Source organism: Macaca thibetana, chromosome 11, assembly GCF_024542745.1.
Source record: "Macaca thibetana thibetana isolate TM-01 chromosome 11, ASM2454274v1, whole genome shotgun sequence".
NCBI classification, from domain to species: Eukaryota; Metazoa; Chordata; class Mammalia; order Primates; family Cercopithecidae; genus Macaca; species Macaca thibetana.
Genome location: NC_065588.1, coordinates 18,300,124 through 18,324,774, shown reverse-complemented (window position 1 = coordinate 18,324,774; position 24,651 = coordinate 18,300,124). Strand labels below are relative to the sequence as shown.

General features: G+C 34.6%; 1 long non-coding RNA gene across 1 annotated transcript; it reads left to right on the top strand.

Annotated features, from left to right (window-relative positions):
- Window positions 1–8,417: 8,417 nt before the first annotated feature.
- On the top strand, window positions 8,418–22,185 carry LOC126931690 (uncharacterized). The gene is made up of 4 exons (XR_007717896.1): window positions 8,418–8,665; window positions 10,964–11,043; window positions 13,057–13,228; window positions 21,465–22,185. It is a non-coding gene; the product is annotated as an uncharacterized LOC126931690 (long non-coding RNA).
- The last annotated feature ends 2,466 nt before the right edge of the window (window positions 22,186–24,651 follow it).

Sequence of the window (24,651 nt, the reverse complement as noted above, 5' to 3'; positions counted from 1 at the left end):
TCTATGTGTCTCCAGTACATTTCACAATGCCTGGCAGATAATGCCTTATTAATGTTTGTTAAATTGAGTTGAAAATAACCAAGACATTTACAACTGTAACATTTTATATATTGATTAAAAGATACTATGCATCTTTGTCATCATGGTTTACTCTTCCCATATTTAGATAGCTACCTTTTTTTCCTATACATTATGTATTTGAGTGTGAGTATATTGGTTTATTCATAAGTATGTATATCTGCTATTTTGAAATCCTGACCTTCTTTTGGTCCATTTTTTTCTACATTGTTTTTTGCTTGGCTGAATCATCTTGTTATCAGTCTTGTTAAAGATAAATAACTAAAGCTAGAAGCTTGTCCTTGCATCACGTTGTGCCTTAAATATCTAGCCTAGCTGTTAAACTACTTAAACTCTGTGATGCATATTCAGTTTATAGCATATTATGGGGCTTGCATAGTACTCATCTCCCATGAAGCTGGAACTTTCTAAAGCTTATTGTTTACTAGAGTGCTTGTAGAACACTACAGAGGAAAAGCTTCATATAGTGCTAGCTTGCCCACAGAGTAGTGGATTTTTTCATATGTTAGCAGGAAGATATGATATATTAAACTGTTTTGAATTTAGTGCCAATTTAGCTTTGAAAAATGAATGTTTTAAAGTTTAGATTCTACTTTTACTACTCCTCTCTTAGCATACTAACATTAACAAAATAAAATTTTTGACAAAAGGGATTTTCCACATGTCCCCTCAATCTTTAATTCAGTGTAACTGTGATACGTCTTAGAATGAAATCAACTTTCACTTATGAAAACACATCTGTTTTGTATCTGGCCATGCTTTAAATACTGTGAGATACGTAGGAGGTAGTATTCAAATGGTTTTTTTTTTTTTTTGGAGACGGAGGCTTGCTCTGTCATCAGGCTGGAGTGTAGTGGTGCGATCTTGGCTCACTGCAGCCTCTGCCTCCTGAGCTCAAGCATTCTCTTGCCTCAGCCTCCTGAGTAACTGGGACTACAGGTGTGTGCCACCATCCTGGGCTACTTTTTGTATTTTTAGTAGAGACAGGGTTTCACCATGTTGGCCAGGATGGTCTCGATCTCTTGACCTTGTGATCCACCCTCCTCGGCCTTCCAAAGTGCTGAGATTACAGGCATGAGCCACCGCGCTGGGCCCTATACAAATACTTTCAAAAAAATTATTTGTATGGACCATTTGGTTTTATTTTATGTTTGTATGTACCATTTGATTTGATTTGAGGTGTTATAAAATTAAAACCCATCCTCAAAAGAAACAGAAAAATAAAAAATAAAAAAAACATTTCTCAAATATATAGACGAATAATCAGGAGAGAAATGTTTACACGTAAGTATATAAACATAACAGTTTTACGCACTCGTATATGAGAATGAACTTATACACTTTGAACAATCAGGGCTATACTGATTGCAATAATAGTCATACTGCATACTTTTAGACATACTTCACACAAGGAACTGATAAAATATCCCTTTATCACTCTTCTATTTATTTCTGCCGTTTAGTGCTAAAGTAAGTCCAGGAAGAAAGGAGAGAGCATTTAAAATTCCCCTGCTACTTATAATTTTCTTAATTTTTCCCCTTTCTATATGTACTACATGTACATTTTTTTCTTTTCTATTTGTAATGTAACTTATTTGTGTCATAACTCTTTTTTTCTCTATTTTAGCAAAGGTTTAAAATCAGGTCTTAATGTTTTTATCTTCCTCCTGCTCTTTTAAATTAATTTATACTATTTGTTTTAAATGTTTTCCTTTCATTTTTAAGTTTAGATTTACTCTTGTTCTTTTTCCAAGCTTCTTGAGTTGACTACTTAATTATTTTTCAGGGTGTCGTATTTTATTAATAGATGTATTTGCAGTTTTACAATTTTCACCAAAAATTATTTAGCTGCATTCCACATCTATTGCTATGCAATGTTTCTATTGTCTGCACTCTTTTGAATATTTTGGGTAAACATTATCTCTTTTTTTTTTTTTTTTTTTTTGAGACAGGGTCTTGCTCCTTCACCTGGGCTGGGGTGCAGTGGTGTGACTACTGCTCACTGCAGCCTGGAATTCCCAGGCTAACGCAATCCTCCCAACTCCGCCTCCTGAGGGGCTAGGACAACAGGTGCATGCCACCATACTTGACTCATTTTTGTATTTTTTGTTGAGACAGAGTCTCACTGTTACCTAGGCTGGTCTGGAACCCCTGGGTTCAAGTAATCCTCCTGCTTTGGGCTCCTAAAGTGCTGGTATTACAGTCATGAGCCACCACACCAGACTCTTTTTTTTTTTTTAAGCTATGAGGGCAGGCAGAGATCCAGACTAAAGAACCTTGCATGGTTTGTGTCACATTTCGTTGATTAGAATTAATCACAGAGGAGTGACTCACTGCAAAGGAGGGGAGGAGTACAAACTCCAATGTCCAGAAAGACAGGATCGCCAGCTACCAGTGAGCACCAGTGATCCCACTACAATGTTTGAATTATGCTTTATATTGTTATGTGCTATGTCTATTCACTTCTCTGATTTTACATTAAATTTACCCTCATTTTAAGGTTAATATGTCAGTTTTTTAAATTGATCTGTGTAATATGCTCTTACATTGACTCTTTCAAAAATTATTTTTCTGGACTTTTTGCTGAATATTTTTCAGTGAGATGTACATTTACCATATCGTCTTGTTTAGGTAGATTTATCATATGTCTTGATTCAGATTAGGCCTGAAGTTTTATTTTAATTTTCTTATTTAAATAGATAAATACCACTTGTTTATATTTGTTTGTGTGTGTATTCACAAAAACGCATACTTATTTTGTGTTTATTTCCCAGTTCTATTTTTTAAATTCATCACTTTCTTTTGCTTTATAAATTTGGTTGGACAGAATATGTATTCTCACTCTCTTTCTCATGCTTCTGTTGTTTTAGAAGTGATAGAGTATTTATCTATTACAATACTTAGCTTTAAGTGTGGAATGTACATATATAACTAAGTTTTTTAACACAATTTAAAATCTTGCAACATTATTCTTTCCCATCTTTAAAAGACAAGAAACATCGGCTGGGCACGGTGGCTCACGCCTGTAATCCCAGCACTTTGGGAGGCTGAGGCGGGCAGATCCCGAGGTCAGGAGATCGAGACCATCCTGGCTTGGCTAACATGGTGAAACCCCTTCTCTACTAAAGATACAAAAAATTAGCCAGGCATGGTGGCGCACGCCTGTAGTTCCAGCTGCTTGGGAGGCCGAGGCAGGAGAATGGTGTGAACCTGGGAGGTGGAGCTTGCAGTGAGCTGAGATCGCACCACTGCACTCCAGCCTGGGCGACAGAGCAAGACTCTGTCTCCAAAAAAAAAAAAAAAAGAAGGAACATCAGTCCTTTAACTCTGAACCATTCCCTTCCTAGTAGTACTAATTAGAATGTTAGTTTTATCATTTATATTTTTCAGTTTCTGATTAGCTATGCTAGGTTTCATAAATCAATAACTAATTATTTTGCCATTTTACATCATAATATTCATATGACTACTCCTGTCTATCTTGGATGTTTTCTTCTTATATAAGCATATAGATATATACACACATATGTGTGTGGGTATACATATATATATATAACTTTTTCTTTTTTTTTTTTTTGAGACAGTGTCTTGCTCTGTCACCCAAGCTAGAGTGCAGTGGTGTGATCTTATCTCACTGCAACCTCCACCTCCCGGGTTCTAGCGATTCTCCTGCCTCAGTCTCCTGAGTAGCTGGGACTACAAACGCGTGCCATCATGTCGGCTGATTTTTTTGTATTTTTAGTAGAGATGAGGCTTCACTGTTAACCAGGATGATCTCGATTTCCTGACCTCATGATCTGCCCACCTTGGCCTCCCAAAGTGCAGGGATTACAGGCATGAACTTCCATGCCCGGGCAAGCATATATTTTCATTAGTCTTTCAGTGTGAATTTGGGGACTATCAATTTTCTCATTTTTTTAATACCTGAAAATATCTTTATCAGTCTTCTTGAATGTTAGTGTGGCCAAAATTAGAAATTTCAGTGGAAAGTTATTTTTCTTTGGCACATTAAGGATATCATACTTTTGTCTCCCAGTATTTTTTATTGCTGATAAATATATTGAGAGTCTAATTGTCTCTAATTTCTTTTTGGCGATCTGACTTTCTTCTCCATCTACATTTATAATTGATTATTTTTAATTTCTGATGAATGTAAGTTTTCTCTCAAGACTCAAGTATTTCACTGAGCTTTTGCTTCTTTAAATGATTTCCTACCATTCGGTCATGCTTCTTGGATTCCTATTAAAGTTGAAGACTCTCAATTTATCCTTTATGTCTCTTAGCTGCTCCTTTATATTTTAAAAATTTACTTGTCTCTCATTACTCACACCAAGAAAATTCCTCATTGTCTTCTATTAATTTTTTGACTTTGTTCACGTCTCTTCTATTGAATGCTTTTCTTCTAGAGATAATATGTTGATTTTTTTAGATATTCACTCTATTAACTTTTTATGTCATTTTTAATTGCCATCGTTTCACTTTTGGAGTTGATTCTTTAATGATGCAATTCTTTTATTTAGCTTTCTACAGACGGAACATACTTGTTCCTGTTTTTATCTTTTAAAACACTTTGGTTATTTTCATTTTATCTGGCATGAATGCAACTTTCAAGTGTTAGTATTTTGGATTGTTAGATTTGATTATTTATTTTGGAATTTTTTCTTTCAGGCTCAGTGGAGTGAGACTTTTCACTTTCTCTAAACTCTGCATATCTTTTAGTTTTTGGTTGACTGCACTCAATTGTTTAGGAATTCTAGTGCAGAATGAAATCTTCGATTAACAATTCTGATTTTCTGTCCAACAGTGATACTAGAAAATTTTGCATCTTCATATAATTTTCAATAGCAGAAGAACATGGCAATTTTATCTGGCTTCATTTCATAAGAAATAATTTAAGGAATTGCATGGCTTGAAATAATGAGCTCAGTTCCCACCCTTGTCTTGCACTTCTTTTGGTTTTTGACTGCATATCTTTATAATTTTTAACTTTTTATAATTTATCCATTACTGTTACGTGTATGGTAGTGTCTTGGAGTATAATGTACATACAGTTAACTTGACTGAAAGTGCATACTGCCTAATGTTTTATTGTTGTTTGAAGATATAGTGGAGTCATAATTTACGTGGATGTTAGGTCCTAAAAACAGCATGCGTTTTCATGAGTTACATGTAAGTACAATTCAATGCCATTCTACGTACTGTAGAATATTGGAAAGGACTTCCTTATTTATCTTTATGTCACCAGTGCATAGCACTCACTCATGTTAAGCCAGAGAAGCAATAATTTTTTTGAAACATTCTCTTTTGTTTCTCCTAATATAGGCAGAAGTTGACATTCTTTTACTTGAAAAGTAAATATTTCATTTTTAAACCTATGAGAATAAATGTTCTCTTTCCTAAAGATAGTGATAGTGTCTCATAACATGGAAACTGAATTATTGCTTTAGATAGATAATAATTTTGAGTAAAAACTATTGTAAGTGCGAAATATTTTTCTATGCAAAATATAGCATGTGACAATGGAGAAAATTAATTAACTATTTTTGAGATTTTCCAGGGGAGACTCTTGAACTAAGCTTAGAAAGACGTGTTTATAACTTTCAGGCAGAGAGAGCAAAATTTGCCAAGGCGGGAAGTTATGAAATAGCATTACAAATTTGAGCAATATACTTCTGATTTTGATACGTCAGATGTAGAAGTTTTCAAAGGGTATCCATGAACAATAAAGTTGAAGGGAAAGTCTGAGACAAATTCATGGAGACCTTTGTGTGCTGTGAAAAAGTGCTTGACATTTATCCTGTAGGCAATTGCAAGGCTTTAAAAAGAAGAGTGTTAATGAGATTGACAGGATAGAAAACTACTTGATGGCAGTGTGGAGAATGGATTGGAAAAGAGCTGGGCTGTAGTAGTGCAGGAGCTGATACATATGGAAAGGTATTAGTGAAAATCAAGAGAAGAACACATTTTTTTCTTTTCACGTATCAAGACAAATGAAATTACGTATTTTATGAGCTATCAGGAATCTATGGTGAAGATAAAAGATATTTCCTTTACAATTCTGTCAGCCTGATTATTCTTTGTTTTCCTTAATGGGCTTCAACACCAAAAGATCAGTGCTAAAGAAAACATGATCTGGGCACCAGCAACAATGACAGTATCAATAATAAATATGACCATTCTTTAGTGATTAATGTTTCCCAAAGATTTTAGTGAGTGCTTTACATACACAGCTCTGCCATGACCTCACCTGTAAAATTGGAACATGAGTAGCATTTACCTCATAGGCTACAGTGGGACTTAAAGGGGTTAACAAAAGTAAAATGAAAAGAGTACACCATACATGGTATGCATTATACAAGTGTTTAGTGCTACTATGGTTATAATGTTCTGATTTGTTCATATGGGACTGTCTGTTCTCCCTTTACCTCCCCTCGAAGCTCATTAGTTCAATCAATTTGAGATCGCAAATGAAATAACAATTCATATCTTTGTATAAACTTTAAAATGTATAATAACAAGTAGAAACTACTAATCACACTCCTATCCAAAAACCTGCATACATACATTTAGTTCTTTTAAAGTTTATATTACAAAATAAGCTTGGCTGGTTAGTTCAGTTAGCTAGAGCATGGTGCTAATAAAAATTTTATAACACAATACAACCAAAATATTGAAACAAAAGAGGACAATGTAATAAGCACTCATATATTAATGTCTTTCACTCAGCAGTATCTAATAATTATGTCATTTCTTCAAATATTGTTTGAGGAGAGGTTAAACACCCCAGATAGAGTTGAAGTCTTCCTTAAGTAAACCCAATCCTACAGTTTGTTATTCTGACATGTAACCACTCTCATGAATCCAGTGCTTACTAACCCGATAAATGCTTTCAAATTTTTACAATATATTTCTGTTTCCTTTGCATAGATGTTCTATAAATATGTGTAATATTGCAGGCTTAAAACTTTACATAAATATTATTAGACTGTGTTTAAGTTTATGTAATTTGTTTCTGTGATCCAATATTGATGTGAAGGTTTAATGTTGGACTCTAATTTAGCCACCTCCACTACCTCTGCCACACAAATCTGCACCTCTTTCATTCTTTGTTTCTCTACATTGTGTCATTAAAAGAAAAAAATTCTATTCTTTTTACATATAGTCTATATTCCCTCACCATAACATAGATTGTAGGAATAGTCTGTACTTCTTTTCTTTCTTTGTTTCTTTACATTGTGTATCGTTTAAAAATAAACAGATTATTCTTTTCTTCATATAGTCTATATTCGCTTACTATAACATAGATTATAAGAGTACAGAAATGGTGTATGTTTTGTTAATTGTCCTCAGCACTTAGAATAATACCTAGCACACAATAGCACATCAATAAATACTTGTTAAATGTTTGCATAAAATTCTTTTGCAGCTGTAAAATATTTTAGTATATAAGTTTTAGCATTTTTTGTTCTATTTGTGAGAATTTTGGTGTTTTTTTCTTGCTTTCTCACTTTTATTATCAACAAGGTAGGGATGAATATGTTTATACATGTCTTGTGAACATGTGCAAGAGATAAGAAAATGAAGATTTTTTCCCCCCAATATCAAACTGTAAGAAATACAGTTTGAAAGGGCTGGAAAGGGCAAAAGTGCATGAACATTCTGTCATTGCATGGCAGAAGAGCAAAAGGTAGCAAACCCACTTCCTCACATTTTTCAATAAAATCCTTAATTCCATCCATGATTACTCTTCCCTCATGATTTAACGACCTCCTAAAGGCCTCACTTATTTGCATTACATTAGCAATCAAATTTCAACATATGAATTTTAGAGGACACATTCAGATCACAGAGATAGATCATTATAAGATTTTTACATATCGCCTAAATATTCATCTAGATTTTAATTGTTAATATGATATTATTGCATTTTAAACTCTAATATGTTTAGAAATTTGATTTAACATAGTCAATAAATATTCCCACACATAAAATATTACAGATAATTCTGAATTTTTAATTCATAGAAATAAAATTTTTTACTTAAAGAGTCCAAATATATTTAGAGTTGCTTTATTGAGAGTATTCCCAACATGCTCAGAAAATTATATTGATTTACTTTTCTATATCACAAAATTCTATGCCAAACAATTTAGTGCAAATAAAGTAGAAATATGGTGATAACAAACATTACTGAGACAAGGGTTTGCTTTGAATGAGGCCACTGATAACCTTTTGGAATCTTCCATCTAGGGCCAAGGCTTGATTGCTAGAAAAGGAGTGAATTTAATCATGGATGAAGCAATAATCGAATTATCATTATCATTTATCTCATTAAAATATTTCTGAATACACAGCAATTTTTAATATCAAGTGCATTGCATAGTTCTTACTATCTTACTTGACCTCTTTAGCATTATTACATAACTCATCACTCTTAATTTTTGACAGCTCTTTTTCCTCTGACTCCTTTCTTTCAGAAATATATAGCTAAAATAGAAATATTTGAAAAGAGGAAAACCTGAAGGTCAACAATATAAATGAACAGCAAAATGTACTCAAAGAAAACAAAAGAAGAAAAATAATAAAGGTAAGAGAATAAATTAGTAAAAGTGAAAAAAATTAATAAAATTATTAATGAATTAAATTAATGAAATAGACAACACAAACTAGTAAACATCAAATAAGGCAAAATTTGGTTCAAAAGAAGTCACTAAGACTTAATAAGCCTCCAGATCACTAGATCTGGAAAAAGAGAGAAAAGAAAACATTTTTAAATTAATATCAAGAGCATAAAAGCAGACATACCAAAGGGTGTTCATTTATAAAGATAATTGTATGAACAAGTATAGGTTAATAAATTTGGAAAGTTAGATAAAACGTGCATTTATTTAAATATAGAACTTAACAAAACAAATAAAAAGAGGTGGGAAAATCTCGATTTAAAAACTGATACAGAATGAAACCATAATGTAAGATCTTCAAAAATTCAAAAATTTCAAGACATTTCCAGTGAATTGCACTGAACATTTAAGGAAAAAATATATCAAACTTAAAGAGTTTTATAGAATAGGAAAAGAGGGACAGCTTTTTAACTCATTAATGAGAGCAGCAAAACCTTGATACAATATCCCGACAAGGACTTTTCAAGAAGTAAACATCATAGGCCCATTTTACTTTAAAATAGAAATGCAAATATCCTCACAAAATATTTAAAAAACTCTCATCATACTATGTTTAAAAGCATAATATATCAATGAGAAAGCTGAGTTTATATTGGGCAATCAATTTTTTTGTTTTGTTTTAACTATGAGCAGAGAGAAACTTTCTTTATAAAATGTTTGTGTGAAAACCTATTGCCAACCTCATATCTAATGCTGGCACTTTGATAGTTTTGTCTGTAACATATTGAATGAATATAGAATACATGATTTTCATTCATTATTGTACTGAGTTTGCTGGCCAGTAAAATAAGACAAAAAAGGAATTAAAAAATACAGAGTTGTAAGTATTAAACAAAATAATATATTCAATAATAAAAACAATATACCTTTGTATGTAGACTCTAAAGATGATAATTATAATTAAAGACAGTATATCAAAGTTTATGGATACCAGACAATATAAAAGTTTAGCTGTATTTTCATACTTTAGCTTCGAATAATTAGAAAATGCAATTTGTTAGAGATAATCTTGCAATACTGAAAGACACAACTCTGCATATCTAAACAGTTAAAGATTCATTTAAAAATACTCTGAGCAACAAAGCCTGATTAAGTTGCAATCTACAAGCAAAATTCAATTCAAGGTGTGTTCATAATGCCCTTTATTAAAAACTCTAAATGGATAAACGTGATCCCAGTAAATGTGTCAGTTGAAGAAAATGGCTCAAAGCAAAATGACTGAGTTTGGCTCACCCAAGATAGCCTGATAACTTTAGACAGAGCCTTGTCGTGAAAATAACTGTGGGTGTTTCTCCTGGCACATTTCCAACACTTAGATGTATAAAATGGACAAAATTTCAATAATGTTTGAGAGGATTATACTGCTAAAGCACAACCAGCCTGAATTAAGAGTGTTTCTTCAAGATGTACAATGGCCTAAGTTTCCTACATGTCTACTTGCAAGAAGCATTGCTTTTCAGATGTAGCTGAAGAGAAAGCAACAACAACAACAACAACAACAAACACAATACCCAGAGAATAAAATCAAAAGAATAAGGACTGAGAGACGACTCCCAGGAAACAAGCATAGGAGTCCAAGGAGCACTCCTTATCATCCAGAAAAGCTCTCTTGCAGAACTGCCAGCAGGAATTCACAGCCACTATGGATCTGTGTCCCTTGCTTGTTTTTGACAGAAGGGTTGGTTGTGATTATTATTATAACTATACTTCTGAAATTGTTATGTCATCTTATGCACTTAAGTTTGGTAATTTAAACATAGAAACAGTTTCAAATGGTCTGTTCTCATTTTGCTTCTTTGGAATTTTATGGTAGTATATTAGTCTGAGTTAAATGCAGAAAGCAGATGCACTTTATGTATTCCAAGAAGTTTGGCTGTAATACAGGAAATTAGAGGTTTATGCATCCATTGAACTGGACTGGGGAGTAAAGTTCAGAAAAGTTGCTGCTAGAGGTTATAAAAATTACATTGCAGGCAATGATTTCAGCTACCTACAACCCTCAAATGCAAAATCTGTAGAACCCCCATACAAAATGTTATTACCCTGAACAATCTTGGGAAAACCTGCAGATCCCAGGTGCCTGTAAGCACTGAGATGCATGATTTACAGAAATTGTTTTGGATATTGCTGCAAACCTCTCATTTGCTACTTATCCATATCCCTTGTTTGCAAAAAAAAAAAGGGTTTATCTCTTTCCTTTGCAGATCTCAACTGAGAGTCTCCCATTGTCAGATTTTGACCTAGGACCATCTCAGAAAGGGATTCTTCTGATTCAGAGGAGAAGGTAAGGAGTGAAGTAGGATGTAGAGTTGATGCAGACAATTCAATAAATAGACAAAAGAACACATCCGATGTAATGAGGAGACATATTTATTTTGGAATGTTTTTCTAAATGGAATTCTTAGCTGATGACAATTATAAATATCATCCTGAAACAAGTAATTTAATATAAACAGAAACCATCAATGTAACAATCTCTTTTGATGTGAAGATATTTTGTTATTTTGATATATGCTTAACTACTTAACCACTCTACAATTTGTTATCGAGGACAACCAAAGGAAGTCCAAAAAAAGGCAAATACACGATGAGAAAAAAATTTGTGTGTGAATGTAACAGACAAGCCACCATAATTCGTGTAGCAAATTTTAAGAGTGAAACCTTAATGTTTGCCAAATCTCTGGTTGATTCATTTAGTCATAGTGCTGTTTTAAAATAGCTCATAGATTTTAAAAAATATAAATAGGAAAATCATTATTTAACATGATTGCAACAGTTGCTTTTGAAATCCTATATTTGTTTTTAGAATAGTAAAACCTTTAGGTTCTGCTTTGGAAAAACTTAAGGTTTATACCGTTTCAGTCAAAGATTTGTGTGTATAGAGTAATGTCACCATCTTGTGGTCTTTTAAGATATTGCTGCTAAGAATATTAAGTATTTTAGTATCCATGAATAATATGAAGGCACTGTCTTTTAGTACTTTTCTCTCAGTAAGATCAAATATATATAATCAATGAATCAACACTTTTAACCCTTTTATAATAAAAAACTGCTTTAAAACTTTTTTAAATATGATTTTCTGTTTTTGAAAATATCTATTAAATGGAAGACTTTTATTAAGTTGAATTCCACTTAAAAATCTTATTTGCTTGTTTATTTATTTATGATTATTGTCTGCCTCTCCCAGAAAAATGTAAGTTACATGAAAAGAGGGATTTTTATCTTGTTCACAGCTGAATTCTAGAGAAAAGAACTATGTGCTGGGCACATAGCTGACCTAACAAATACTTAATGAATCAGTGAATACAGATGTGAATAAATGGATTCTGTCTGTTACAAATATTGTAACGCAAATTAGTTCCATAATTTTCTTGGTTTTGTAACAAACCACACAAATTAAAACGTAGTTTTGTTTAAGCCACTCAAATGGGTAAGCTCCGAAGGACATTGGTGTTTGGTTTTGTGTTTTATCAAAGATATTGTAAGGGGACCTAGCTGGATGTTATACAATCAGCTTGATTTTGTTCTAATTCGCTACAGTCGTGCATATGTAGGTTTGTAATTTAATTAATTTGGCTCACTATGCCTGATGCAATGTGGTGGAAAAGGGGTAGCCTTTGAAGTCAGTCAAGCTAATGTTCACTTCTAGCTCTGCCAGAAATGTGTTTTGGGGAAACTAAAGTTTCTCAGCATTGATTTCCTTTTCTGAATCTGGGAAAAATAACCTCCCTCATAGCATGTATGTAAACTAGAAATGTGAACTTTTACCATTTTGAATATTTAGTTATTCTAAACCACATTTTGCCTCCATGAGTGGATCAGTTACCAAACACTTAAAGGTGGATCTATTTCATGTTAGGCATAATCAGGGGAAGAACAAACATGTAAGACATAGTGCTCCTTTTCAAAAGCTAATACTCAATGGCTGTTGAATCAAAACCCTTATGAAAAGCAAATTACTATTCATTTGATTTGAAGCTCCAGTTAAGTCCCAGCCCTGACATTTATTAAAATGAATTTGTACTAATATGATAATTGTGCAAATCTTGTAATATATTTTGTGTTTCAGGTGGATTCTCCACAGCTAGCTTCAATTCTGTCTTCCATCACATCCAGCATAGAGGGAGGGAGGAGAGGGAAAGTAACGGGGTAATCTTCATTTGTAGGTCCTTTCTAGCTTCTGGGGTCTGGCAGATAGTTAAAGAGAACTCTTCCGGGCCTTCAGGAGGGATATCTGCTGGGTCCCTCTCCCCTGAAGTTTTTTGATGTGGCTGATTATTTGTGACCCATTCCTCAGTCCCCAGGTATGAAGAGTCACAGCTTCCTTCTGCTCCCCGGTGTGCAAGACTCTCATCCCTGGGAAACATTTATGGAACAGTCTGAAAACTGCTAGAGTGCAGAACTATCCCATGGCAATGGTATTCCCTGGATCTGCCACTGAAACATTCGTTGTCCTCTAGATTTTCCAGGTAGGAGTCATACAACCGATTCAAAGGTGAAGCAAAAGCCCTCACCAGAGAAAACTTCTTTGTGAAATTTCTTTGATTATTTTATTTTCTCAAAATAGGTGAGGGGGTTCAGCTATAGGTGAACTGACTGGTCTTCGAACCAAGTCTCATAGCTATTCTTTGGAAAATTATATTTTGGTCTGGCAATTTGTGTCATAATTTCATATCTATTGCAACTCGTGCTTCAGTTTGAAGCACACTCAGTATATTTGGACACTCAATAAAAATAATACTATATAAAATCATATTTGCACATTTTCTGATCTGCTATAACAAACTATGCTTTGGGAAACTTTAATGCCCCAATAAACAAACAGTCACATCAATGTTACATCACTCTACAAGATCCAAATAAAATTGTGTTTAAGGGATACACTTAATATTTGCTGTCATTCTTTAGTAATATTTATCAATATCAGTGCATCTGCAACTGAAGTTTGATTTTTAGTTAAATGATTTCACGCACCATATTAAATACACCTTATATGCAAAAAAATCACGTCACTGTTCATTTGAAAGAACAGATGTATTATAGAAAATTATCAGAGGCCAAGCAGAGAAAACATATCTGATGTTTTTGAGACTATCAGCTGCATAAGTGGACACTTAGTGGTGAGTAAATCAGGTAGCAGGGATGAGAAAATTTTGTGTGAAATGTAGTGTTATAAATTAAATTACAGAATAAAAATAAAAGGGCCTAATCAGAGACATTTATAAGTACAATGAGTCATTAAGCTGCCAAGTGTCTGAAAGACTGCAAAGACATCTTTTGCTCTTTTTATAGAATTCTCCAAGGATAGATTTCATTGAAGAGATTTTAGAAGAAAAAAAATCAATGGACTTTTAAAATTCCAAAGTAATTCTTTGGCCGGATTAATATGGCTGTCTTTTTAAGAATTTAAGGCAAAAGATAAGGTGACTTAATTAAATGATCCCAAGTTTTCAAAATAATAAATATGAAAACACACTGAAACCATCTTTATTGTCATCATAGGGCCATCTCTTTTTTTCTCTTGTGGCTTTTTCATATTGATCCAAATATAATTTAAGACCCCTGCACTAAATTTAGGCTGCACTAAATTTTTTTACGTGTGTATTTTTTCTGATAATTAGGCCCATAAATGAGGTTAAAAGGAAATTAGGTAATAGAAAATTTTAGACTGGAATAAGTCCTATTAGGTAAGGTCTACTTATTTTACAAAACCAAATTAACCGTCTCGTAGTCCCTGTCGGTATAAAAGGCCCTAAAGTAAAAACATGGTATTTATGTAGTGTTACTATGAAAATTAACATGCAAAAATAAAAAATTAGCATATTCAGTTTTACTACAATTAAGTTTTGATTAGTCAGGGGCAGCCGTCTGAGCTCTTGCAAATGGAAGTATTTTATAGTTGAACACAAACATTTACAAATGGGTCATTCAAGCCATCTTTCATATTTAAGAGAGGATCTGTTATTTCTTAGCATAGGAGAATCCCAAGACTTGTTTAAGAAGTAAAAATAAAAAATAGTTCTCTCAGGACAACTACTCTTAAAATCAAGCTACCCTTTCAAATAATGAAATTACAATCTGTTAATGGTAGCAAAGACCTCACATAATACAGTTATGACTGTCTAATGGTCAGTTTTAAAACTAGTGCTGGATAATTATAACACAAATGTGTTCAATTACTGGTTACAGAATATGGTTATGCAGCCTATATTCTGACCTTACAAAAGTAGGGAAAGAGTAGAGTTTCTTGCCTTAATTAAGATAAAGAGGAGGTTGGAGAGTCCACATGAGATCAGGCTTCATGTCTGTGAGCTACAACAATATGTACCTTTCCAATAGAAAAATGTAATAGCTAGCGGAATGTAGATGAGGTCACTAGCTAGAGTCTCCAGTATATTTTGCTTGCCATGAATTGTAATATCTTCTCCGGGTAAGTTTAAAATGTGTATCAATAGTTTCCTGTGATCATGCGCAGTCTATAACCTTTATCCTAGAAACCCAGCTCTCTTTCATAGCTGTCTCGCTTTCTGGAATCACTGCTTTCTTTCCTTTGTTTCAAAGAAGAAGTTGTAAGTTTTTAAAGGTAGATACAATTCTTGTAGGAACCTTCCCAAATCACAAGCTTTAAGTCATCATTGCTTCATTACCTTAACTGACCCATAGTTTTCCCCCATCTGATTTTCAACTCCACTCCAAATAATACATGTATATTGTTTTCAGATTGAGTTCTGTTACCAGTCAACTATTGTTGCAAAAATCCTGCCTAACAATCACATAATCTCATTGAAATAAAACAGTAAGGAATTACTATTAATGTCTGCAGACTTGCATCAAATAGGTAGCTGTGTTTCAGGCTGTATGTCTGCTTGGACTTGGGTCCTTGCTGCTACTAATGTGTTAATTCTGTGGTCCAATCGAAAGGGGCACAACTGTTTTCTCATTACAAAGTCAGAGATGCAAGAAAGCAAAATCCAATGTACAAGCTCATTTCACATCCTTTCTTTGGCCAGAGTGAATCATATGACTAACTTTAACATCAATGGGTAGCAAATGTTTCCTGAATAATCCAGATGATCAGAGATTTCTTGTTCTAATTACTACTGATATACAAAAAATTCCTCGAAAAATTAGTGATTAAAAAACTATATTGTTTTGTGCATGATTTTATAGGTCATACATTTGGAGAAGCCTTGCCTGCACTGTTCATGTATTTGATATCTCAGTCATTGTAGTCAGACGGTAGCTGAGGCTGCAGTAATTTAGAGCCCACTATGCTAGATACGTATCCTAGATGACTCACCTGTAGGGCTTGCCATTAATCTTGGCTGTTGGCTAAAAATTTGGTGGGCAGTTAACTGAGGAGCTTATATGTTTCCTCTTCAGCATAGAGGCCACAGGATAGTGAGACTTCTTACATGGCAGAGTCCAAGCAGAGTGAGAGGGAATTGTAGCGAGAGTGGAAAAGTGTGGAACAGAAAGTGCCTCAATCACCTTGTGATTGGATATTGGAGTTCTCCAGGCCTCACGGGTATTTAAAGCTGTTTTTTTTGTGTGTGTGGCGATATTTTCCAATTTTTGGAAGTTAGTCTCTAGTGTCAGAAACATTCTTATAGTTTTAAAGGACAATGCACAGCCTCTGGAATGCTCTTTTACTACTATGCTTCCAGTGATTCTCTTCTTTAGGTTGAGGACACTTCCTCTGGAAGAAAACCCTCCTAAATGACCTCTTGACAACTTCCCATAAGGTCCAAGTAAGGTCTACAGGAAACAATACCTCTGACATGCTGATGGTGAACGGCACAGCTGGATTCTGTTGTAACTACCTCTAATCACTCTGTTGACTCCAGAGAAAACTTTCCTCTAATTCTTAGACATAGGTTAAATACAAATAGTTGATGTATTCTCCAAATGTCAAGCTTCTGGTCCTGGTGCCTCAGGATTTTGCTGTCTGATTTCCAAGTCTTCTGGCACCTGGGAATTCCAAACTGTTGTCTCCTCAGACCAACAAGATCACTCATCTCTGTTTGTGTCACTCGAATGGAAGAAACTGGAAGGTCACCTCAAGGACAAATGGGGATCAATGTGGAGCCTATTGTATGTTTATCTTGTTTCAAGTATTACAGTCACTCTGTTTCCTAACTCCATTTCCTAATTGCTCCCCAGTGTCATCAAGTAGCTATGTGCCCCCTCTCTGCTTTTGTAACTGTTCCTAAATTGAAGATCAGTTAGATTCAAACTACTCCATCATACACAAAAGTGAAAGCTAAATACTTATCTCCTGTCATCTGTCCTTTGGTATTACCTAGGTAACAACTCAAGACTATTTTTTTTTTTGGTAACTACACTATACTTAGGGCTTAAGTTGGCACTAACACTTGCTTATCTCTAGAATATCCTCATTTTTCTCTTTCAAAATTATTGTTCTTGTTTGTTAACAATGTTATATTTTTATTATATTTTATTTGACACTATGGTTGTATCAATGGAGAAAGTTGTTTGGATAACTCTTAGTCTGTCAGATACTGGAAATGAAGTGCTAAGTCCACTTTTCCATACTTATTCCAGAATTGTGATGCTAAAAATTAAATACAAGCATGTTATCCTCTGTTTGAACTTTATCATAACCTTCCCATTTCCTAAATTCTACACTCCTCAAATAGCATACACTGCCACACCTGAAAAGAGTCGGATCCTGCAGGCCTTCTCAAATTCATTTTGACTGACTCTCTTTTCTTTTTCAACAGCACAAAATTGCTTTTAGCCTAGACATCCCAAGCTACTTCATAGCCCAATGCCTTACTTTTGTTGCCTCATTTCCCAGGAGAACTTTACAGTTTTCACTGTCTGCTTCAGTTGATAAAGCTACTCATTTCAAGTACTAATCTAAGAAGCCTTTTTTGACAGCTCTCCAACACACACACACACACACACACACACACACATCTTTATCATCATATTCATTACAATTATAGATCCTGTGCCATGGAGTTTCTGGTCTCTTTTATACTATATGTTACTTCTTCAACTAGATTTTATACACCTTAATATTCTAGGATGTCTCTCTTTTTTTTTTTTTTTTTTTGGAGACAGAATCTCGCTCTGTCGCCCAGACTGGAGTGCAGTGGTGCGATCTCAGCTCACTGCAAGCTCTGCCTCCCAGGTTCATGCCATTCTCCTGCCTCAGCCTTCCGAGTAGCTGAGACTACAGGCACCTGCCACCACGCCCAGCTAACTTTTTGTATTTTTAGTAGAGATGGGGTTTCACAGTGTTAGCCAGGATGGCCTCGATCTCCTGACCTCGTGATCTGCCCGCCTCAGCCTCCCAAAGTGCTGGGATAACAGGCATGAGCCACCGTGCCCGGCCTCTGGGATGTTTCTTTTATAGTCTGCTATGTATTAGAAGACTCTCTGCTTATAGTGGGGCATCATTCAGTGCTTTTTGGATTTACTTACAACTGTATTATACATAAACCAAAATACTATTTGCCTTTAAAAATCAGAATTGAAGCAATAATGTATGTAATAATTCAGTCATTGCTCTTATCTTTTAAAATTCTCTTGCTTATACTGACAAACCACTCATATCTATGTATATTAAACATGAAAATTATTATTATTTAATTGAATAGATGTATTAGTCAGTTCTCACACTGTTAATGAAAACATACCCAAAACTGTGTAATTTATAAAGAAAAAGAGTTTTAATGGACTCACAGTTCCATGTAGCTGGGGAGGCCTCAATCATGGTTGAAGGCAAAGGAGAAGAAAGGCACATCTTACATGGTAGCAGGCAAGAGAGCTTGTGCAGGGAAACGCCCATTTACAAAACCATCAGATCTCATGAGACTTATTCACTACCACAAGAACAGTATCAGAGAACACCAACCCTCCCACAATCCAGTTATTTCCACTTGGCCCCACCCTTGACACATGGGGATTATTACAATTCAAGGTGAGATTTGGGTGGGGACACAGCTAAAGCATACCAATAGTAAACTGAGAAATCTAGCACATCATAATCATCATCAGTTCTTTTTAAGATCAATGCTGGACTGATCTAGAGGACAATTAAACATTCAGCTGTCTGATTAAAATATTTTGTAAAATATTTACCACGTACAAATATAACTTAAAAAGAAATGCTATCTGTATAATGTTGTATATATTTACAGTCCTAAAAGAGACTTTAGAAGAGGTGAGAGTATCTACATAGATGAATAATTTAATTGCTTTATGATTACACTGAACTTACCTCTATCTTGTTTAATCTATATTCTCTGTTTTCATAGATTATCACTAGATATACAATGGGAAATTTATGCCACTCTCGCAGATTTAAACTACTTTAGTAGTCTCATGTTGTATTCAACACAGAAAGGGTTACTTTTAGAACATGGTTTAATCTCAATATCTATATGGATTATTTTAAACATTGTTATTCTCATGTATGTTCTCTATAATTTTTGGTTCCCATGTATCTCTTGTGAATCATTTTTATTTATTTGTTTTTATTTATTTATTTGAGATGGAGTTTTGTTGCCTAGGCTGGAGTGCAATGATGCGATCTCGACTTAACGCAACCTCTGCCTACCAGGTTCAAGCGATTCTCCTGCCTCAGCTTCCCGAGTAGCTGGGAATACAGGCATGCACCACCATGCCCAGTTAATTTTGTATTTTTAGTAGAGATGGGGTTTCTCCATGTTGGTCAGGCTGGTCTTGAACTCCTGACCTCAGGTGATCCACCCACCTCAGCCTCCCAAAGGGCTGGGATTAAAGGCATGAGCCACTATTTCTGGCAAATGATTTTTAAAATAAAGCAAATAGTTTGGAATATGGGTTGACTGAATTCTTTCAGTCATTACTACATTTTGCATATTTATTAAATATTTCTAAAAACTTTGCTTTACATTCAGAATGCAGAAATGTAACATATTTATTCTATGCTCTTTAATGGTGATTATACCCTACTGGACTTTCTCATCCGGTACTTCTACTGGATGTATCCTATGGTAGTTTGTTCTTATCTAATTTCTAATTGTGCCTCTTTCTCACCAATATTCTTGATCTATCTTTAGTTCCATTTTAGTTGCTTAGACTATCTGATTGCTTCCAATACTCATTAGTATCTAATTTATTCTATTGTTACACATAGTTCAGACATTTTTACACTTCTTAAAACTTGAAAACTTACATTAAGTGATTTTATGCTAAAATAATCAATTCTTATAGTTACCTCCTTTTTTGTAAATTACAAGCAAATATGTCATATGCTTGCATTGATAGGATGGAATAATTGTGTGAAATATATGTCCATTTAAATATGGGTAAAATAAGCTAATTTTGTATAGAAAGGGTTTTACACTTCTATAAATGTGGTTTTTTTTGTTTCCCACTAACAATGCAGGCTCTTAATTTTAAATATTAGAACTAAGTGCTTTTTCAGTAGTTTTATTTCGCTTTATTTGTAAAATGGCTCTTTCCCACTGGTTCCCATCCGACCCGTGTTTCTGCTTGATATTTCATTAGACAAAGATAATACAAAGTCATGGATGTAGTAAACATGCTTTTAAAATAAAACCTCAATTTCTAAAATGAAAGACGAAGGAAATTATGTGAAAATTTTAGAGCCATGATTTTATTTCATTGCTACTCCATGTGTCTCATTTTACCCCCAAAATACCTTGTAAGCTGAACAATTTTCACTCAAGTAAAAAACATGCAGGCATTTAATAAAAATGTATAACTTGAAAATTTTAAATTTAAAAGTGATAATAGACATGATCTAGAGCAAGATGACAGCATGTGATATCTTGAAAGTGGTGGAGGGATGTAAAATTAAAACCAAACAGCTAATTTTCCAAATTATACATTCATGGACTCTAAATGATATGTCATACATCAATAATAAAATAGCTATGGAAGCCAAATAAAAGTATAGCTCAGTTAAACTCCTTTGATTACAAATTTTGATTAGTACATTGGAATGGAAAATAGAAACCACGAAGATGAAGGTATGAAATTTGGTATGAACGTTTAAAACATTTGTATTCATTAAAATATTATGGATTAGAGATATGTGATAAGAAACTCAAATAAATCAGGAATATGAGATATAAAATGAAAAATATGTAGTCATTGCAGGCACATTTTCAGTAGGATTTGATGTTAGGTATCTGACTAAATGAACTGAAACTCTTTTCAGACATATGTTATAAAACAAGTTCATCTACAAGTAATTTAATTTACATATGTGAAAAAGCTCAGCAGTGCTCTGTGTGGCATTAGGTGTCTTAGTCATATCACAAAAGCAATTAGATCATACTGGAAACCAGCTGTGCATCAAGTAGATTGCTTTTATCTAAGTGATAAAAACCTTGTAGAGTGTGAACAATACTGGGTATAAAATGTAACATTTTAATGAACAGCATAAAAGATGAATAGAATGAACAGGAGAAATGGCACATTTGCAGGGGGCATGTATAGCTGGAGGAAGGGAAAAAGAAAGTGAGAAATGTTTGTACTAGGTTGAAATAAAATGTTCACCTGTACTGATTTTTAATCAGAAAGGTTTCAACATCATTTAATTAATTTATGAAATACAAAATCTTAACTTTATAATTTAGCCATGCTGGACAAATTCAGAGTTTACAGATCATATTCTGAAAGAAGGCATACATAAGGTTATCAATATTTATTCTTTACTAGGGAAGTTTTTGCAGTAAAGAAGGAATGAAGGAAGAGGCATGGATGAAGAATAAGAGAGAATTGAATTATTTTGAAGGACACTCGTGACCAAAAAAAGGCAAGTTCAGACAGGCCTGCTCATATCATTTAGACCAAGTACTATCATATTGTCATCACTTAATAAAAGTTGGATGAATGAATGGATGGATGGGATACATTTACCTGATTAGAAATATATCTAAAGCCAAGAAAGAGAAAAAGAATAATCAATAATACCACAAAGTTTTCTCAGTATTATTAAGAATATGATTTATTTTACTTTTTAACTTTCTGTAGTGACTTTTAACATCTATCAAGTCTACTAACAGATTTTACATTTTAAATAGTCTCAAACATTTTTAGAAGACAAGAACACAACTGTAAACTGCATCTGATTACAGGAACTCATATATCCAGGGGAATTACAGTATTATTTCCCACCCTAAATTATTTATAATTGCTGCCACTTATTGAGCATTTACTATATGCCAAGCCATCTGCAAACCATATTAATTTTAATTCATTTTATTTAATCAACTCTCCTGAAGACTTGAATTGAATTTTAATGGCAATATCTAAGACATGACATTTTAAAGCTGTCATATGACCCTATGAATTACGTAGCATACTTGTTTTCAACGTTTCCTCAAAGTGTACGTAAATGTGCAAATATATTAATAAGAATAATCACTAGTCCAACTTAAGAAGCTACGAGTGATTAAACAGTCCTGATTTTAAAAAAATAAATAAAACAAAACAACAAACAAACAAAAAACCAAAGTTTTCTTTAAAACCAAATTCGTGTTAAGTCAGTGGTGTCGGTAGTTAAAATGAAATTTTTAGTAGAATAGTATAGTTACAGTTATGGAACTTCTTAAAAGGAATCAAAATTTCATATAACTGGCTCGGAAATAACCTGTAAATGAAAGGAGAAAGGAAGTATACAGAAAACAAGAATGTATAACAGTGTTTATTGTTCTTATTTTTCCCTTAATATTTGTATTCTACAATGATATACATGTAAAACAGTTGAAAAGGTGACCAAAATTGTAAGAAAAGAAATCTAAAAGAATATGTACTTTCTATGATGATTGTAAAAGTATTTTGGTTGTAGAAGTAAAATGTAATGTGAAATTTATTGATGGAGACAGTTTGAAAATGTTCATGAGTGTGACTTTAAGGTGTTGAAAGGAAGATAAATGACAAAAATTTCTAGATTCCAATTTTTCTTATTTCTAGATAGTTCATTTTTCAATACGTATGGTAATAATTGTTGTATTAGTCTGTTTCACACTGCTGATTAAGACATACCCAGGACTGGGTAAATTACAAAGAAAAATAGGTTTATTGGACTTACAGTTCCACATGGCTGGAGAGGCCACAACATCACGGGAGAAGGTAAGGAGGAATAAGGCACACTTATGTGGATGGCAGCAGGCAAAGAGAGAACATGTGAACAGAAACTCCCGTTTTTAAAACCATTAATTCTCATGAGACCCATTCACTAACACAAGAACAGCACAGGAAAGACCTGCCCCCATGATTCAATCATCTCCCACCGGCTCCCTCTCACAAAATGTGGGAATTATGGGAGCTATAGGATGAGATTTGGGTGGGGACACAGAGCCAAATCATATAATTCTGCCACTGGCCCTTCCCAAATCTCATATCTTCACATTTCAAAACCGGTCATGCTGTCCCAACAGTCCCCCAAAGTCTCAACTCATTTCAGCATTAACTTAAAAGTCCATAGTCCAAAGTCTGATCTGAGACAAGGCAAGTCCCTTCTGCCTATAAACCTGTAAAATCAATGCAAGTTAGTTACTCCCTAGATACATTGGGAGTACAGGTATTGGGTAAATGCAGTCATTCCAAATGGGAGACATTTGCCAAAATGAAGGGGCTCCAGCCTCCAGGCAATTCCGAAATCCAGTGGGCCAGGCAAATCTTAAAGCTCCAAAATGATCTCCCCTTTGACTCCAAGTCTCACATCCAGGTCACACTGATGCAAGATGTGGGTTCCCATGGTCTTGGGCAGGTCTGCTCCTGTGGCTTTGCAGGTTACAGCCTCCCTCTTGGCTGCCTTCACATGCTAGTGCTAGGTGTCTGCGGCTTTTCCCTGCACATGGCGCAAGCTGTCAGTGGATGTACCATGCTGGGGTCTGGAGGATGGTGGCCTGCTTCTCACAGCTCCACGGGGCAGTGCCCCAGTAGGGACTCTTTGTGGGGCCTCTGACCCCCCTCATGGAGGTTCTCCATGAGCACCCTGCCCCTACAGCAAACTTCTGCATGGGCATCCAGGCATTTCCACACATTTTCTGAAATCTAGGTGGAGGTTTCCAAACCTCAATTACTGACTTCTATGTACTCACAGGCTCAACACCATGTGGAAGTTGGCAAGGCTTGAGGCTTGCACCTCTGAAGCCACAACCCGAGCTCTATGTTGGCTGCTTTCAGCCACAGCTGAAGTGACTGGGATTCAGGGAACTAAGTTTCTAGGCTGCGCACAGCAGGAGGACCCTGGGCCTGGTCCATGAAACCACTTTTTCCTCCTAGGTCTCAGGGCCTGTGATGGGAGGGGCTGCCACAAAGGTCTCTGACATGCCTTGGAGACATTTTCCCCACTGTCTTGGTGATTAACATTACGCTCATTGTAAATTATGCAAATATCGGCAGCATGCCTGAATTTCTCCTTAGAAAATGTTTTGGTTTTTTTTTTTTTTTTTTTTTCTATTGCATTGTCAGGCTGCAAATTTTCCAAATTTTTATGCTCTGTTTCCCTTTTGAAACTGAATGCCTTTGACAGCACCCAAGTCAAATCTTGAATGCATAGCTGCTTACTGATTTCTTCCACTAGATACCGTAAATCATCTCTCTCAGGTTCCAAGTTCCAAAAATCTTTAGGGTGGGTCAAAATGCCACCAGTGTATTTGCTAAAACATAATAAGAGTCACTTTTGCTCCAGTTCCCAACAAGTTCCTTATCTCCATCGAGACCACTTCACACTGGATTTCATTGTCCATATCATTATCAGCATTTTGGTCAAAGTCATTCAACAAGTCTCCAGGGAGTTCCAAACTTTACCACATTTTCCTGTCTTTTTCTGAGTTCTCCAAACTGTTTCAATATTTGCCTGCTACCCAGTTCCAAAGTCACCCCCAGATTTTGG